At 62.1% G+C, this 13,193-nt stretch overlaps 1 protein-coding gene across 1 annotated transcript in view; it reads left to right on the top strand.

Moving 5' to 3' along the window:
- The first annotated feature begins 674 nt into the window (after positions 1-674).
- HUWE1 (HECT, UBA and WWE domain containing E3 ubiquitin protein ligase 1) overlaps positions 675-13,193 on the top strand; it is a 65,211-nt gene continuing 52,692 nt past the window's right edge. The window contains 2 exon segments of the mRNA XM_039510329.1: positions 675-829; positions 4,304-4,435. The gene's annotated coding sequence lies outside the window, so the exon portion shown is untranslated.

Here is a 13,193-nt window from a genome sequence, read left to right as displayed (position 1 = left end):
ACGTGGGCTCTTGGCCAGCCACCCCCGCCGCGGCCGGCCGTTCTCGCCCCCTGTCGCCTTGGAAACGGTTAGTTCTCGCGCGATTTCCCCTCAGGGCTCCCATCCCCTTCTAGCACCTGGCACGGGGGGATTCGGGGGGGCCGCGTTCATTCCCCCCCGCCGGGCCTGAGTTCTCGCGAGTTTTCTCTTCTCACAGCCCGGGGAGTGAGTTCTCGCGAGGTTCTGTTCCCGGGCCGAAGGCAGTTTAGTCTCATGGGAAGGGCGGGACCAAAGCGAGAGCTGCAGCCACAAGTCTCGCGAGATCTCGCATCACTACTTTATTCCGGGCCGCAAACAGTTAAAGATCAGTCTCGCGACCCTTGCGAGATTTTCACCATCAAGTCTCGCGGGATCTAATGCTCAGCAGGCGGACTCGCGGTGAGGGCTGCTCCACGAACTATCGCGAGATTTCGCTCGTCCCCTCTAGCTCCGGTGATCGCTACCCCGGTATTGAATGCGGACGAGAACCATCAAGGTCTCGCGATATCTCGACTTCCGCTTCTTGCGGGAAGGGGGAAGTCTCACGTCGCCTGAATTCTCGCGAGATCTCTCCCGCTTTGCTTCATCGCGGCCTCGCGGGATCTCCCTGGCTCGGTTCTCGCGGCCGGCAGGGAGGGGGCGGAGCCTGTCTCGCGGGAACGCGCTCCCGAAGTCTCGCGGGATCCCGTCCCGGGCGGCAGGCAGCGAGTTCTCGCGGGATCTGCCTGCTGGGCTGAGGCTCGGGGGCTGCTGTTAAGATGGCGGCGGCGGGAGGCGACTGGGCCTGGCACTGACCCCGCGCCCGGAGCAGGTACCGCCGGGGGGGAGGGGCCCGCCCGCGTGGGGCTGTTCCTCGGGGCGGGGCGCCCGGCCCATCCCCGGGCAGCGACCTGCCCCCGGGCCCCCAGCGCCCCGCCCCGGGCAGGGACCTGCCCCGCCCCCGGGCAGGACCTGCCCCAGCGACCCCGGGCAGGACCTGCCCCGGGCCCCCAGCGCCCCCCGGGCAGGGACCTGCCCCGGGCAGCGACCTGCCCCCAGCGACCCCGGGCAGGGACCTGCCCCAGCGACCCGCCGCCCCCGGGCAGGGACCGGCCCCAGCGACCCGCCGCCCCGGGCAGCGACCTGCCCCCGGGCCCCGCAGCGCCCCTCCCGTCCTGCTCCCCGGCCCCCAGCGACCCGCCCCCCGGGCAGGACCGGCCCCAGCGACCCGCCGCCCCCGGGCAGCGACCTGCCCCCGGGCCCCGCAGCGCCCCTCCCCGTCCTGCCCCCGGCCGGCCCCCAGCGACCCGGCCCCTGTCCTGACCCACCAGCGACCCCGCCCGGGGACCTGCCCCCGCCGGCCCCCAGCCACCCGCCCCCGGGCAGGGACCGCCCCCAGCGACCGGCCCCCAGCGACCCGTCCCCCGCCCTGCCCCCGGCCGGCCCCAGCGATCCGCCGCCCCACCTCGGGCAGGGACCTGCCCCGCCGGCCCCAGCGACCCGGCCCCTGTCCTGACCCCCAGCGACCCCGCCGGGGACCTACCCCCGCCGGCCCCCAGCCACCCGCCCCCGGGCAGGACCCCCCGCCCAGGGACCTACCCCCGCCCAGGGACCTGCTCCCCGCTGGCCCCCAGCGCCCCTCCCCCGCCCAGGGACCCGCCCCAGCAACCTGCTCCTCTCGTCCTGACACCCCAGCCAGGGACCTGCCCCACCCGCCAGCCCCCAGCAACCCGCCCCCTCGTCCTGACCCCGGCCAGGGACCTGCCCCCGTCTGCCCCCAGCGACCGTCCTCCTCTGGGCAGGGACCTCCCCTGCCGCTCCCCGCTCAGGGACCTGCCCCTGCTGGTCCCCTCAGCAACCCTCCCCACCCAGGGACCCCTCCCGCGACCCCATCGTATCCCCATCTAGGGACCTCCCCACGCCGGCCCCAGCAAGCTGTCCCCATCATACCCCCGCCCAGCGACCTAACCCCGTCATATCCCCCTTGCTGGGCCCCATCGTATATCCCCAGCCCCAATGACCTCCTCCCACCCTGCCGGCCCCCATTATATAACCCCCACCCAGGGACCTTCCCCAAATCAGCCCCAGCAACCCACTCCCAGTGACCTGCACTCCTGTCATATTCCCCCCGCCGGGCCCCCATTGTACCCCCAAGACACTCCCCAGCCCAGGGACCTCCCCCCTTGCCGGCCCCCCCAGCAATCCATCCCCCCACCCTGCCCCTTGTCATATCTGTGCCCCGCTCAGGGACCCCCCGTAAGAGGAGAGTCCCTCCCTCATGGGGACCTGCTCCCCCTAGACAGGGACAGAGCCACCGCGAGGCAGAGACTTGCTTTCCTCGTCCCATAGAGCCCTGCCTCTTTCCTACCCCCATCTCCATAGAGACCTGCCCCCTGGACAGGGACCTGCCCCCCATCCCAGATCTCCCTGTGGAGATCCCCTGAGCCTGATCTGCACCCTCCATCCATAGACTGCTGTCCTCCTGCCACCCCCATTGGGTAGGGACCTTCCCTTCCCCCCATCCGTGCAGGTCCATCTCCCCCCATTCAGTGCCTGGCCTCCCCTCTCCCGCGAAACCTCCCCCCCCCCCCCATGAGGGAGCCTGTCGTTCCCCCTTCCTGGGCAGAGACCCCGCCTCCCCTTGGGACCCCAGGACTGAACTTGCTACCTCTCACAGGGACGTCTCCCTGGAACCCGTCCTCCCATGAGGACCCCCGTCTCCCTCCTTGCAGGGTATTCGCTCCAGTTCCCCATAACTCCATAACAGGACTTCCGTGCCCCCCGAAACCTGGGCGTGGATGTCCCCCGAAGGCAGGGGATGATTGCGGGAGTGAAGAGCTCAAAGGGGGATCCCTGAAGCTAGCGGGAGGTGGGGGGGAGACGCTATGTGACTCCCACCCAAAGGGGAGGGTTCTTTTGGTGGGTGCTGCCAGGGTAGGGAGATGTGAAAGAGGGTGCGTCAGCGAGGCCTCCCTGACTTCTTTGGGGGGGGGAATGGTGCCCGCCCCCAGGTCTGGATGGGAAGCTCACCAGGAAACTTTGTAATTGGGGAAAACCCTCCCTGCCCGCCCGGCTGGGAGAGATGCTGTGGGACTCCCCCCTCCCAGGCCAAGCCCTAGGAATCTCTCCAGGAGAGGGGGGGCACCTGGAGCTGGCACTTCTTACCGCCCCTTGCATGTGGGGCGAAGCTGCAGCACCCCCCAGTTCTGGGGCTAAATTGAAGTGGCAGCTCAGGGGGAGGTTTTTCTCCCCCCCGGACCCGTGTCTGGGCTCGGCTCGGGACCCAGCAGGGCTAGTGGGCGGGGAACTTCTAGAGCGGCAGGGCTGCTGAAATAGCTGGAGCGAGCCTGGCACGGGGGCGGGGGTGTTCCAGCACCGCCGGGCTGCCCGGGCTCGTCCTCGAGCTGCCAAAAGTTCTGTCTGCCACGGCCAAACCCAGCCGGCCTCTCCCCGCTGCCGGCGCTCAGCCCGGTTTGCGGGCGTCCAGCCGCATAGTGGGTGGTGCGCAGAGGTGGGAGACCCCCCCGTCAGTAACGTAGCGCCTACGCGAGGGCAGAATGCTTGTTGGGTGAATAACGACCCTCGGCGCTTTCCTCAGGGGCTGGAGCGGGGTGGGAAGCAAGTCTGTCTGGGGAGGTGGGTGGGACTAGCTCCCCCTGTAACGCAGGCCGATTTCCTGCTTTGTAGCAGGTGAGCCCATAAGCCGGGCCAGACGTGCAGAGCAATGGTCCATCCAGCCCAGTATCCATCTCCTGTGGTGGCCAGGCCCAGAGCTTCAGGGCAGCCCCCCCCCCCCTTCCCCCTCCAGTTTCTGGCCATCAGAGTTGGGACACCCCAAGCATCCTTAGCCGTCTGGGCTAATAACCTCCTGGAGGACAGCTCCATTGCTGGCTGTGTGGTTCTGTTCGGACCCCGGTTATCTGCTTCTGGCCTTCACAACACCTCAGTGAGGTGGCCGTGGGTTCCACAGGTTAACGCTGTGGTGAGAGGGAGGGAGGGTGCTTCTTGTTTCATGTTCAAGCCGTTGCTTGTGGATGTTCTCAGGGAACTCCTGGGTGTTGTATGGTGGGAAGGGGAAATGCCACGGCTGGGTTCACTCTTTCCATGCCAGGCAGGGGTCCCCTAGGGCGAGTGGGATGGTATTACAGGTACCCCACTTGCCCCCAATTCGCCTGCTAGGGACGGATCTGTTCTTAACCCTGTATAAGGAAATATCCAGGTCTCCATGGTCTGGCCTCTGCCCCGCGCCCGTGCTGGGGTCTCTCCCCCCGTGCCAGGTCTCACCCGTGTCTCTGGTTTCTCCTAGGCCCTCAGTTAGTCTGGTGGAAGTGGATCAGAGCGGAAGGTGTTTTCCTTGGCCGGCTGGGGCGACGCGTGGGTGCCGGATTAGTGATTCGGATAGCAGACCGGACCGAGCATGGACTGGCTGTGATTCCAGGTGGGTGTCCGCGCGCCGCCAGCGCCTGCTTCCATCGGTGACCTAGCAGGGTGCTCTGCTCTGGCGGCGATCTCTGGGTGTGGTTGCCTGTCTGTGGCGAGAGGAGACTGTGGTCCATGTTGGTCGCGCCGCTGAGGCTCCTCCTCTGAGTGGGTGTAGGGACCCACGTGCGGCGGAGGGCACGTGGTGAACTGGCTAACACCGCAGCCGGCAGGCGTGTTCTCTCGGGATTGATCTGTATTCTGAGGGGTGCCCTGCTCGGTATCAGGCCGCCTGTCTGCTGGGGCCCGCACAGATGTGGGGAGAACGCCCCTTTCCCAAGGAGTTGGTGGGAGGGGAAACTGAGGCACGTCTGAGCTCAGAACTAGGCCGGGAGCTCTGGCCTCCAGACAGTGCTGCAGGGAGGGGGCCTGGTGCTGTAGGTGAGGGGTTCTGCTCTGAAAGCCCTGGCGTCCGCTCTCTCTGGAAAATGAGGCTGGTGATGTGCTTGGAGATCCTCGCTGAAGGTGGTGGGTGTTAGAGCTGGGGGTTTCAGTGTCCTGCGTTCTGGCTCTGGGCGGCGGTGAGGTGGAGTGGGGTAGTGCAGGTTGCGGGGCTGGGCGCCAGGACTCCGGGTTCCTAGGTTCTTCCCAAACTCCCAGCCTACAGCAGCACGACAAGTTGTCTGATTAAGTCCAGTTCGATCCGGGTGTGGCCGCGCCCGATGTGATGCAGCGGCGCTGTATGTCCGAGCAGCTCGGTCACAGGGTTTCAGCCCTAGAAACGTCCCAGGTTCAATCCCCAGTACTGTCGGCCTGCTCAGGGCCTGCAATTGCGGGGAGGTGCTAACGAGCCCCTCTTGGTTCTGCTAAATGGCCTTACGAAGGTTTATTTGTTGGCTGTGTAGGGAAGGGAGTGTGTCTAATGGTTAGCGCAGGGCCTTGCTAGCTCTCCTGGGAGAGAGACTGGGTGGTCTGATGCCCAACACCTGTGGGATGACCCCCCACTCCGGCTGGAGTGCTCCTGGTATGACGTACTGGGTGTCAGGTCTCCTGGGTTCTTTCTCCAACTCCGGGAGCAGAGTGGTGTCTAGTGGTTAGAGCGGGGGAGACTGGGATTCAGGATTCCTTGGTTCTTTCCCTGGCTCTGGGAGGGGAGTGGGGTCTAGTGGTTAGAGTGGGGGGGTGACTGGCAGCCACAATTCCTGGGTTCCATTTCCAGTTCTGCCACTGACTGTAACCTCTGGCATGTTACTTAACTTTCTGGTGCCTTTCGCTAGTCAGGACCCAGAGGATAGCACGTGGGGGGCGCGCGCGCAAGGTTTGCTGTTTTAGGTTCAAGTGGTGGTCCTTTCTGTAAGAGTTCAGGCCAGCCTGACCCGAGTCCAGTGTACGTGCCCCGCCTGCAGCACTGCTCTGCTTTGCCCCGTGCTCTGCAATGGGGGCAATAGCTCTTTAGCGGTTCTGCAATCTCTTGGCTTGTCTGAGGCTCGGGGTTAGCCCTGTGGGGGAGCTCTCGTTTTTCCTTGAAAAAAGGCTGATTCAGACGGCTTGGCGTACCTATTAACATGCAGCGTCACTATGGGATCCCATATTTAGCCTTGTGAATCAAACAATCGAAAGAACCTTTTCCACTTCAGCTCTCCCTGCTTTGGCACGCCCGTGAGTAGCGGTCCTGGAGGCAGGCTCACTCGGCGAAGCTGTGCCAGGCCTGGCACCTGCCAGCCCTCCGGGCATTGTCCACTGTCAGCTGATGGGCGACTCCGGGTAACCAAGTCCAAGATGCCACTTTTTTCAGTCTCTTAAATGCCTGCATCTTAGAGAACCACGAAACTGATTGGAGCAAGGATCAGAGCCTGCAGGCAGCCGTTGGGGTGCGGGGTGTGTGGGTGTAGACATACTAGATTGGCTTTGTGGCCTGGTGTCTGACCCATTTCCTCAGCAATAGCTAAGTGGTGGCTGCATGGCCAGATAAATAGGACATCACTGGTGGAACCTATTCTGCCCTGGATCCTTCAGAGACTCAGTCTGATGTGTGTCATAATGGCTGAGTTACTAAAACTTGCTATACTTGTTGGTCAGCTCGCTGGGGCAATTTTCCAGGTGAGCCGGCGGGTTGAAGTGAGTGGATGGGTGTATTCTCTCCCCCCCGCCCCTCGTTAAAGGTATTGGCAGATTTCGCCTCTCTAACCAAGTGCTCTGCTTCTGTTGTGGAGGACAAGCCGCCCCCCTGGGCAAAAACGTGTGAATGTGCCTTCCAACCTCTGCAGTTTCTTAAGGGTGTTTGTCGGGAGAGCCGGCCTCACTGCCAATACCTGCAGCCTTCTGTGTACCGCTGTCACCATGTCTAGAACCTGTGCAGACTAAATCGCTCCGGGGTAGAGACACCACTGGTCAGAGTATCTCCACACTTCCTGTGTCTCAAACTTCTGCCTCTTAAAATCAGTGGGGAAACAGGCTCGGAGGTAGTGACTTGCCTGTGGTCTCACCTTGTCAATGTAGGAATAGAGCAGAGCACAGAACCCAGGAGTCCTGGCACTCAGGCGGGTGCTGTAACCACCGCGTTGTACTTGGCAGTGGTAGCTGGTTCTTTGGGTGAGCAAAGAGAATCCGACTTGAATATTGTAAAGGAGCCTGACGTGATCTGATGGACTCTGCTTACCGCCCAGTCAGGCTCAGGGACCAGTGTGTGGCTGCAGTGTCTACGTGCCTTCATCCCACGCTCGGGTCGGAAGCCCCTTCTAGTGGTGAAAGGTGGAACCGCCACCGATTGGAAGCTCAAGCCAGCCAAACGCCAATCGCAAATGAGGATGATGAACTCTTGGGACCCACTTCCCGGGGACAGAGATGGAGGCTCCCGTCCAGACTGGCTGCCGTTTAGCGCCTGCTTTTGCCAAACACAAGTTGCTCCCTTGGGGGGAACTAGTAACATTCTCTGGCCTGTGTTAGCCAGGAGGTCAGGCTGGGCTGATCCCTTCTGGCCTTGGAATGGCAAGTTACAGACATCAGGGGCCACTGTCCAACTGAAATCGTGCCAATTCAAACACTTGGGTGATCACGCACCTCTCCCCCTCCCTTGGCAGGTCGTGTCCAGCCCCCCGTCTCCCCCCAGGCTGGCCCCTCGTTCAGTGGGAAAGATCAGAACAAACGAGGGCTAACGGCGAAGCCGCTGGTACAAAGCCAGCACTTTATAAAGCGAACCAAAGAGCCTGTTTCTCCCATCGATCGTAGGCAGGGAAAACCATTAGACATTGGCGGAGAACGGAGATGGTGTCCCAGCGAGGAACCTCTCTGGCCCATAGATCAGGCTAGCGCAGTAGCTGTCTTCGTCTGTTGGTTTCCCGCGGATTCCCCAAGCCAAGGGGTGTTGACCGGGGGGTGGGGTGGGATGGGATGTTACGTACACACCCAGTTCCCTCTTGGGGACTCGGCGTTCTACACCGAGCGCTTTCATTTCACTCTAGAACAGTAGCTGCGTGTAGTGAGGGACAAGGGGCGCTGAGGTGGGAGGCAGGACTCCTGGGTTCTGCCTTGCTGGCTTCATGTCTCCGGGCGTGTTTCCTCTCCCCGTCCTTTGTCAGGCCGTGAGCGGCGTCGGTACAGCCCCTGGCAACGGGAAGGAGCTGCGGTTGCTGTTGGGCAGGATGCGAGAAATAGACAAGCGCATGCTGAGCTGTCGTTGGAGCTGAGACAGGCGTGTGCCAGGCAGTCCCAGCCGCTAACGTGAGGATGCAGCTACGCCGGGTGCTTTAGGAAAATCCATCCTCATCCCTTGCAGAGATGGGCCGGGTCATTGGGAGGTTGCGTCTAGGTCTGGTGTCCCTGTGGATTAGAACAACGCTGGGAAAAGTAGGAGGGGGTTCGGAGAAGAACCGTGGAGGCCATTGAGGGCTCGTGTGGTGAGCAACTGAAGTAGCTTTATGGAAGCAAAGCTTGAGGTGACTTCACCGCAGCCTAGGGAGAAGAGACGTGATCTCAGACGGCTCTTGGATCTAGCCCACGAGGCAGATGAGATCGCTGATCGGAGTTGGTCCATGATGGATGAAAATCAGGAGTAGGCTGCTGCCCATTGGGACAGACAGGCAGAGATCTGGTTTGTGAGTCTCCGTCACACGCAGGTCTTCAGTCGAGAGTGGGTGTATTCGTAAGAGGGATGTTTGTTCAACTGCCTCTTATTGAACTCAGCTCAGGAGTCCTGTGGTCTCCCCATACAAGAGATTGGACTAGATCTACGGTTCCTTTCTAGCCTTAACGCTTCCGAGGGGACGGCTCCCTTGGGAAGGGCAGGAACCGCTGGGTGGATTCGGAATGTGCGGCCCATAACCCCACAAGACCGGCACCTCCACTGGCTGCCCAAGACCTCCTCCTAGCTTGGCACTGGGACGGGGACTGTCACTGGAGGCCCGGAGAGGAGGCGTTCAGTGAGAGACCCGTGGGTCTCTCTTTCCGGCGGTGCTTTTGGCACACGTGGGCTGTGTTGGGCCGGAATGTCTCCGGTTTGATCTTGGCTCAAAGGGGCCACTCGTCCGTACTGCCGGGTGACTTGTGCTCAGACGGTGCTTTGCTCTCAAGGCCTGAAGCTAAGTGGCCTGTTTGAAAACAGCTCGCCAGGAAGGGCGTGTGAAGACCCCAGCAACGTTCCAGGAGTGGAGATCAAACGGGTGCTGACCCGGCAAAGTTTGGATTGAAGTGCTCTGTCTTCCCCAGTCAGGCTGACTCCAGCTGCACTGATCTCAGAGCACCTTGCTCCTCGCTTCGTTGGTATCTTCAGCCAAGGTCCCGTCTCCTCTGCACGGGCAGTCCCAGGAGCCCCTTGTTTTAGGTGCTGCACAAAGAGAACAAAAAGAGCCCAAAGTCTTAAGTAAGCTGCTAAAGATCCCGTATTGCTCTTCACGGGGCTTCCTCGGCGGCCCAGAACTCCCCCTCCCTCCCTGTCCGCAGCTGCCGTGTTCTGTTCAGCTGCTGCTCTCTGCTCCAGAGGTGGCTGCGCTTCCTTCTGCCTCCGAGATTTCTCAGACTCCACAGCCCGACTGTTCGCATTGACGTGCCATGGAGGGCCAGGGCCTTGGGGGGGAACCACTTTTCAGTCTCTAACAGCGGAGCCGTGCAGGGCCGTATTTCGTCTGAGACGCCAAAACCTCCAGCAGCCAGGACCCTGCCCCCGTGGCACGTGTTAGCTCACAAGTGGCACCGCACCACCCGAGCAACGTGCCGTGGGTGTGAGTGGCGGCTCTTGCAGGCTGAAGCAACGTAGTGTCACGGGTGGGGACTGTTCCTGGGGTTTATTCCCGCTGCCCCATCGGGCGACTCTTCTCTCTCGGTGCCCCTGTTCCTCTCCCAGCCTGCGTCCATTGTCTTTGTTAGACGTGGCTGGCGCAGTGCCAGAACTACCGCCGCCAGGATCTTCCCCAGCCCTTGCACCCGTGCGGGGTTCTGCCTGGAACGCGGCGTGTGGCCCAGCAGGCGCCTGGTGGGGTTGGGTGTGAGCAGAATGAGTAAGTGCTGCTTGCTGGGCAGTGGCCCTAGCAGAGATGGACCCGCCCCAAGGAGCTGATGGTCTCGCTAGGCTGGGAAACCTTCTGTGGAGACGGGGGCTTGAGACGTCCGATTTCGCCAGCCTCACTCGGGATCTGACACTGGTGCGACTGTGGCTGGAATAGTGTGTCCCGTTCTGGTGCCCACGATTCAGGGCGGATGTCGATCAGCTGGAGAGGGAGGGTTGGCAAACCGGCCTTTGAGCTCCCTGCGTGTCTCACTCTTTCCGGCAGGTTTCAGGGTAGCAGGCGTGTTAGTCTGGGGGTGCAAAAGCGAGGGGTCCTTGTGGCACCTTCGAGACCAGCAAATGTATTTGGGCCTAGGCTTCTGTGGGCTCCAACCCACTTCGTCGGCTGCACGGAGTGGAACGTCCGTAGGGAAGTGTAAATACCCAACCCGTGAAAAGACGGGAGTTGCCTTACCAGTGCTAACGAGCTGATTCAATTAAGGTGGAAGTGGGCTGCTCTCAACAGTGTAATCAAGGTGGCCCATTTCGACCAGTTGACAAGAAGGTGTGAGTATCACCGGGGGGGGGGGTCACTTTTTGCAGTATTAATTCCAGTTGTTGGAGGCTGGTTTTGAAGGGTTTGGTTGAAGAATGGCCACTTCTCAGTCTGTTGTTGAGTGTCCAGGGAGATGGACGTGGCCTCCTACAGGCTTGGGAATGTTCTAGTTCTTGAGGTCTGGTTTGTGCTTCTGCCCAGGTAGATTTGTTAGTCTCTCAGGTGCCACCGGGACTCGCGTTGTTTCGCTCTCTGGTTAACCTCACAAAGCAGCCAAGGGGCGACTCGATCCCGGTTCAAAGAGCCCCCTCAGCTCCAGCCAGCTGCCGAAGCCGAACACACTGAGAGGAGAAATAAGATGCGCGGTTTTAACAGGGAGGCGAGTTAACCGCCGGCGCAGCTCGCCGAGGGTCACGCTGGGTTCGCCAGCGCTGGTGCAGCCTGGCCGGGGTGTATGTCAGGGCTCTGCTCTCGTTCCATGGGAATGAATTGAGGGGGCTCAGACGGGTGAACGCCACGCGCCCCTCAGCAGGACTCTCTGGCACTTAGGGTGCTAGCCTGGGAAAAGTCTCTTAGGTTGGGAAACTGAGGCAGTGCTGCTACTGGCACTGCCCTCCTCACAGGGAGGTTGTGGGGATCAGTGACCTGCAGACTGAGACACCGCATGGGGGTGGGCATGGAAGTATCTAAACGCCATGGCCCAGACCCAGGCCGCCCCTTTCCTTCTGTCCTCCATGTGCTGTTCCTTGCTGCCCCTTGGCCGGGGGAGTTTTGGGTGGGGAGGGCTCTGAAGCTCAGCGCCCCAGCAGCTCCCCACCCCGCAGCACATGGGGTTTGTCTAGCGCCAGCTTAGCTCCAGCCCCGCGAAGCTGCTGCTGCAGGAGCCGTGAGTCACAGCAGGCAGGGTGCAAAAGAGGGGTCTGGAAGCCCTGGCACGCCCCAGGCTTTGCCCTATATTTTTGGCGTTGCCGCGTGAGCGGGCAGCTATTTATTGGGCGGGGGCTGAGGGCTCTCGTTCCAGAACCGAAACGAAAACTCCTCGTGGAGTCATGCCTGTGACTAAGCAGCTGCGGGTTACAAGGTGTCGGTGCAAATCCCCTGGGAGGAAGTCTATGGAGGACGACGCCCTGGGCCCTTCTAGGGTGTCCAGTGTTGCTGGGGGTGGGGGGCAGGAGGGGATTGACTTTCTGATCGCTCTGATCTCCCCAGATTTGACTGGGGGAAGTGGCTGCGTAGGTCTCTTGCCGTGGGGCGGTCTGGTGAGTGTCGGCCGTGCTCTGTCACTCGGAGCCTGCGCCGGTAGCTCTTCAGCTGGGGATGCTTGGGATGCTGAGCCAGTTTTGCTTTCAGTTTCAGGCTGGAGCCTGGCTCCTTGAGGGGCAGGAAAGGGTGGGTGTCTGTGGGCTGTGCCCAGCTGGAGGAAGCCTGGCAGCTGAGCAGCTGGGAGCTGTGCAGAAGTGTAGCCGGGTGGCTTTTAAAACCAGCCAGTGTGAGGAGAGGCACTCCCGCAATCTGCCCCACAGCCTCAGGGCCTGCGGCTGGAGCAGACAGGAGCAGCAGGCTCTGGGAGCGGCCAGCATCCAGGGGCTCCGGTTGTTTTGGCACGTTAAGGCAGCCAGCCTGGAGCGGTGGGGGCCCACTGGCCTGCAGCCCTGCCGAGACGTCTGGAGCTCTGAGGGCTGGCGGGGTAGGATCCCAGGCCTCGCCAAGCGGGCTGTGTACGGCGGGCCCCGGCCCACCGCCGGGCTTTGCTTCCCATGGAAGGCTGGTTTCTCTGGCAAACTGGGTCATCCAGCAGGAAGTGCTTTGTCAGCGTTTCCGGGCCGGCCCCGGGGGGAGGCGCGGCGTTTCTGTGCTGTAGGCTGCGTTGACTCGAGCAATGCGAAGGCTCCTCTCCCAAGGGTCTAGCCAGAACGTAGGACGCGGTGCTGGGATGAGCAGCGATCTGCCACCCAGGTTTGGAGCCCGAGGCCGTCGCCGTCGGAGGAGGGGCAGGAGCTTTCAGTGGGAGCCTGGCGCTGAGCACCGTTGCCCAGCCAGGCTGACGGAGATGGCAGCAGCTCCAGCCCAGGGACGAAGTTCTTAGCCCTGCGGCTCGGCTGGCGGGTCTGTGGAAACCTGGCTTCGCGGGGTACTGCACAGACACCCAGTCGGAAGGTCTCTGCCCTGAGGAGATCCCAGTCTAGGCCGCAGAAAGAGACAGAAAAGCCCCGTGAAAAGCTGGTCCCAGCCACCGGCCTGCGCTGGATCAAAGGGGAGGGAGTTAAAACAAGTGACAAATCCGCACGGTTACTCGGCTTGCCTTGAAATTTGGTGCCCCTCAGCCGGACCCGGGATAGGGTGAGCGGTGCACTTTGGGGCTGTCTGAGCAGAAGGGGCCTGAGAGACACACACCCCCCCACCCCCAGGTCAGCTTTTCTTACCAGTGACATTCGTCCAAACTCCCCCCGGCCTGGGAATCCAACCACGGGGGGGGGGCACCTTCACAGGCAAAATCCACTGTCACGTGGGCTGCCTGCCTGGGCTAGAACCTAATCAGGCCAGGACTGGCTCCTTGTGCCCTTGTGTTTCTCTCCCGGGTCCTGGGCTCTGTAGGGAAGGATCCTGCTGGCTGGTGCCCGTTGCGTGGCAGGAGAGCTCGTTGATCTGCCGTGGGGCAGGCTCCGCGAGCCAGGACGGTCTCCCCTAACGACCTGACCGGGGGTGCAGGAGTCGGCAGTTCCTCTGGCTGGCGTCGGGTAC

The sequence above is a fragment of the Mauremys reevesii genome, linkage group 22, assembly GCF_016161935.1.
Source record: "Mauremys reevesii isolate NIE-2019 linkage group 22, ASM1616193v1, whole genome shotgun sequence".
Taxonomy (NCBI): domain Eukaryota; kingdom Metazoa; phylum Chordata; order Testudines; family Geoemydidae; genus Mauremys; species Mauremys reevesii.
This window is presented reverse-complemented; position numbering and strand designations above follow the sequence as displayed.